A 5,769-nucleotide genomic window follows, 5' to 3' on the forward strand; every position below is an offset into this window, starting at 1 on the left:
ATACTATGATGAAGACATCTCATGAGTAACTCCTTAAATCTTTCTCATGCATCATATAAACTCTCATCTTTACATTGATGGAAATATGTGATCTCATTTCTCAAATTTGTATTCTTGGTTGGTGGAAAGTATTTCATCTAAAATTTATTAGCCAAACCATTCCATGCAGTGATGGAGTTAAGTGGTAAAAAGTTCAACCATGCTATTCCTCGATCTCTCAAAAAAAAGGAAAAGTTTGAGCCTCAATGCTTCTTGTGATGCTTCAGTAATCTTAAAAGAATCATTCACTTCCAAAAACAACTTAAGGTGTAGATGAGGACCTTCGAATGGTAACCCATTGAATTGCTCCACTCTTTGAAGCATCTTAAACATCACCGGTTTAAGCTCAAAATTATTAGCTTGCACCTTGGGTCTAACTATTCCAGGGTTTATGGCATGACGAGTCAATACTGTATAATCTCTAATGGCTCTTTCTCTATCATCTGCTATATGAATAATGTTGTTATTCCCTGGTTGCCTATAAATATTCTACCCATTCTGACCTTCTTAACCTCCTTGTGCATTTACTAGTTGTATTTCTCCTTGGGGGTTCAAATTCCCTATATCTCGAAAATCATCGATTGCTACAACAACTTTTGAATTTTTTGCTCTTTTCTTAATCTCCTTGTAGTTCTTTCAATTTTTGGATAAAATGGAATTCAACAGGTTTATATTTGCATATGCAAGTTACTGTCAATAAAATAAACAAACAAAAATAAAAATTTAGCACTGTTTAAGATTAATTTCACAAATCACAATGAACAATCAAATACACAGCAACGGCACTAAAAACTTGGTGTATGCAATCTCTAATGTTATGGGTGTCAATTTGCAAGTGTACACAACAAGTAATATATTGATAAGTATTCAGATTGTCTCTACAGGGATTGATGTTATCAAATTTGCTATAGTAATCTTAACAACACATTTTGTTATAAATTAAAATAAAACAACTAATGAAACTAATAAACTAATTAAAATAAAAATGCAATAAAGAAAATTTTCACGTCAAACACAAGGATGTAACCAATATGAATAGAGTAGTTGAGTGAATAAACTCACTTAATGACATTGACTATTTTTCAATTACAATACCACTGCTACAACATCTACTACAGCACTAGGCAGAATTTCTCATGCATCCCCAGTTGTCGCTTGTTGGATATCTTATATCTAATGCAACCTAATAATGACCAATTGTTATGACAACATTAATTATATCATTAATCGATCTAGGTTCCATTTACCCTACAAGGTGAATCTCTATATCTATTTCATCACTAATTTTAGATCAAGCGTAGCCCTATTCAAATTAAGATTAACTCAACTTGAGAAACATAATCTAAAACCAAGTATTGTCTTAATTAGATGCACTAAGTCAGACCTTTCTTATGCTCTTTCTTAGCTAATATCCCTAAATAGGTGGTCAACCAAAATAGAGAATTAAATTAAGCACAATCAAGATGCTATAGCAAACACAAAGCAACAATCGTATATCAGTCAAACATTCATTAAGATCGTTTATGACTCAACCACAAGAGAATTCAGTTCATGATTTGCAATAGAAAAATAAACAAAAGGCTTTTAGCCATAAAATACATGCCCATGAATAAATAGAAAAGGCTAAATAATTTCACTTTATTTAGCTCAAAGATTATTTGACTTATAAATGTAGGGACACTGTGACATAAGCAATGAACCTTCTCTGGGTTTCAGTATAGACATTAATATTTTTTCCATGTCAGTAGAGGGTGCCATGAATGGTACTTCCATTTCTTTTGCTCCCTATGCTCATAATTCGACATCCTCAGACTAATCTAGACCAACACATTTAGTCTCCTTTGCCAACTCAAAGGACCACGTGGATAGTGATCGACTTCCTTCATTTTTTATTTCTAGAGATAGCCTATCTAAGTTTGATGTAATTGACAGAGAGTTTTCATCAATCGAAGATGCTGAAGAGTTTTACTTCGCCTATGCAAAGATCATCGCTTTCAGTGTTCGGAAAGATATTAAAAGAGCAAACTCAAAATGCAATGTCACAATAAGAAGATGGGTTTGTTCAAAAGAAGGTACGAAGTCCAAGAAGTATCTGAATAAAAGTGATCGAAAAAGGGTAGCCAAACTTTTAACAAGGGCATCATGTCAGGTTGCTTTTCGCATTAGTTTTAATAAAGCTAAAGGTGTTTGGGTTGCCTGAAAGTAGGTTGACACTCACACTTATGCATTAGTGCCTCCTATTCAAGTACAATTTCTTCACTCTTATCGTAACATAGCAGATGTTGATTATTATACTACTTTGGAATGAAACCATCTCGGATCCATGAGCTAATGGTAGAGCATTCAGGTGGAAATGAGCATATTGGATTCATAAGAAATGACCTGGGAAATTGTTTATATACTGGCCGTCGAGAGCAAATCGTTCAAATTGGCTCAGAAATAATGCTTTCAATGCTACGTAGAAAACAAGACATGGACACTGGATTCTATTATCAATATACTATTCACTCCAAAAATAGGTTGTTCGATATATTTTGGTGTGACTCTTGAATGCGAGCAAATTTCCACTATTTTGGTGATATTCTAACATTTGACTCTACATATAAAACTAATGCATATAATAAACCTTTTGTCTTGTTAGTTGGTGTAAATCATCGTATGAGGAGTCATTTACTGAAGACAAGTACATTATTTTACTTTGCACTGCTTTGTAGTAAGACTGATGACTAGTACATATGGCTCCTTCGCACTTTCACCTCGGCAATGGATGGTAAAATGCTTGTGTCTGTTGTCACTGATGAAGATAAGGCAATTCGTAATGCTATACGAACAATGTTGTCTGATGTTTCTCACAGATTATGTTGTTGGGACTTAGAGCACTGAACAGAATCCCTCATGTATCCTCAATTGTTCCCTGTTGGATATCTTATATATAATGCAACCAAATAATGACCAATTGTTACGCTAACATTAAATATACCATTAATCCATCTAGGTCCCATTTACCCTACAAGGTGAATCTCTATGTCTAGTTCATCACTAATTTTAGATCAAGCATGACCCTATTCAAATTGAGATTCACTCAACTTGAGAAACCCAATCTAAAACCAAGTATTGTCTTAATTAGATTCACTAAGTCAGACATTTTTTAAGCTCTTTCTTAGCTAGTATCCTTCAAAGGGTGGTCAGGCAAAATAGAAAATTAAATTAAGCATCATTAAAACACTCTAGCAAACACAGAGCAACACTCGTATATAGTCAAACATCCATTAAAATCTTTTATTACTCAACCACAAGAGAATTTAGTTCATGATTTGCAATAGAAAAATAAATAAAAAAGTTTCAATCATTAAATAAAACCCCATGAATAAATAGAAAACAAGAAAAGAATAAAAAGAATTGATTTCCGATTGATCTATGTGATTTCTCCTCTGTTTCAGCCTTTGATCTCTCTCTTGATTTCTATTTTTCTTGTTTTTTTCTCTCTGGTTTATTCCTTGGGTGACGACTCTCTTTTTTTCTTTGTGTGTGTGCTCCTTTTTTATAGCTTAGAATTAGGGCAACCGAAGGTCTAGGGCTCGTATCTTCCATTTTTGGAAACTGCAGATTGTAATCTTCTAAGTATCTGGGGCAAAATCTTCTTTATCAATGCTCCAGGATTACTACAGCAACGGGTGCTGCATGTTACTTAAAATTTAAGCTTTTGGTCACCTACAATTATTCATATAATCTATGCACAAATTAATTTAAAACAAACTAAATTTATTAAAAACAAACTAAAATGGATATTCATGCAAAATATAACTAAAATGCAATAAAAACATATCATTTACTCTATAAGTAATCTTGATTTAAATCTAAAAGTGTCATGATAACTCTTATTTCATAGAGTTATTAAAGGGTCCCACCTAACCTATTGCCTTATGATGGTCTTTAATAAAAAAATATTCCCTAAAATAACCCTGTAACACCGGTCAAGGCAATGGCCCAGGATCTTCTAATAAATTTGAAAGTTCCAACATTAACACCAGTAAATATCCCAAAGTTATTTGCCAATTTCGTGAGAAAAGAGGACATTTTACTCGTCAATGTTATGATGCGAAGAAGATAATCTTGCAAGAACATCTTCCAATTGCAAATCACACTACAACTAGCATTGGCTATTTACTAAATTCGTTTATGTACATTGCTGCTTTTCAGATATGATTGTGTATACCAATAACTTATCACTTCACCAACCTACGAAGGCTATGATGACATCATCATTGGTGATAATATGGGCTTAAATACTATATCGATTCCTTTAAACTCTCTATGCAACAAAATCTAGTCTCTGTGTCTCAATTTTGTAATTCATTAAAATATCCACTGAATTGTTTTCCTTCTTATTTTGTTATGAATTATCTAACATAGGGCCAATCTCGTTTGAGGGCGGAGCAGGAATATCTATCAGTGGCCAACCATATAGGAGAAATAGAGGATGGTTCAAAGAGCTTGTGTAGGTTGAATTGAGTCAAGTCAATAAAGTTTTTCCATTGAGTCATGTCAATCAAGTTGTTCATTTTTTGTGATAAAAGTCAAGGTTGAATTTTTGTGTATTGTCTTTTTTAAGCCGTGGTCCTTTGAACATAATTTACATTAATGTATGGGGACTTTCCCTAATTCAATCAATAGATAGCTTTTCTTATTATGTTAATTTGTTGACTATTTCACAAAATACTTATGGCTTTTTCCTATGCACAAAAATTTGATATCTTTTCTAGCTTTGCTAAATAAAGAGTAATAGTAGAAAAATATTTTAAAACATTCATCGTCACTATATATTTAGATGAGATGGAAAATATCGTAGCCTTAAATCTTTGATTTAATCTCATGGTATTCAATATCTATTTTCCCTACCTTATATACCTCATCATATTAGTTCTGCAGAATGAAAACTTTGTCATGTTATTGAAATTGGATTTTCACTTTTACATGAAGTCTCCATCCTTCTTTCATTTTGGTCACATGCTTTTCAAGTAGCTATGTAGTCTCTTTTTCAATCATTAACTCCTATAATGCCAAATTACTCTAAGTTTAATATTTGGCTTTATTACCTGTGATTATATTTATACACTAATCATGAATTATAACCTTGTCCTAAAACTTGCATTTTTTAGATTACTCTAATTTTTAAAGTTCTTACGGATGCTTTGATCCCTCCACCACAAAAAAAAAAAAAATCATCTCAAGACATGTTTAATTTGTTAAAGGCAATTTTCCATCTGTAGCTTCCTCCACAAAGCAAGTTCCATTTAACTATTACCTTTCTACTTCATATTCCACCAAATCATATTCTTTCCTAAATAAGTCTACCATATGTGCTTCTTCCCCTTTATATAGTCATTATCCCATGCAAGATTCTCGTGACTCTATAATAATTGAGGATTCTTCATCTTTGACAACTCCTCCTATTTGCAAACTCTTCAAATAAATTCTCCCTCTATCACAAGATCTTCATTTAATCTTAAATATCATGGCCATCAAGAAATATGAATGACATGCCAGCAATAAGAAATAATGACAAGACTGTAGAGACTAACCCGTGGGGAAGCGTTTTTCAAAACCAAGTTCAATTGATTCCTTGTATATGTGCTTTTGCAGTAGGCATTAAACGCAGTCGAATCTTGAATGTAAGTCGGTGGTAATCAAGCTGAGTTGGTGATTTACAACGTAGCCAGCCTATAGAGG

The 5,769-nt window shown here is 32.9% G+C and overlaps 1 non-coding gene across 1 annotated transcript; it reads left to right on the plus strand.

The window, feature by feature from the left end:
* On the plus strand, positions 1 to 107 carry LOC112101328. The gene has a single exon (XR_002907454.1). It is a non-coding gene; the product is annotated as a small nucleolar RNA R71 (small nucleolar RNA).
* The last annotated feature ends 5,662 nt before the right edge of the window (positions 108 to 5,769 follow it).

The sequence above is a fragment of the Citrus clementina genome, unplaced genomic scaffold (assembly GCF_000493195.1).
Source record: "Citrus clementina cultivar Clemenules unplaced genomic scaffold, Citrus_clementina_v1.0 scaffold_2, whole genome shotgun sequence".
NCBI lineage: Eukaryota > Viridiplantae > Streptophyta > Magnoliopsida > Sapindales > Rutaceae > Citrus > Citrus x clementina.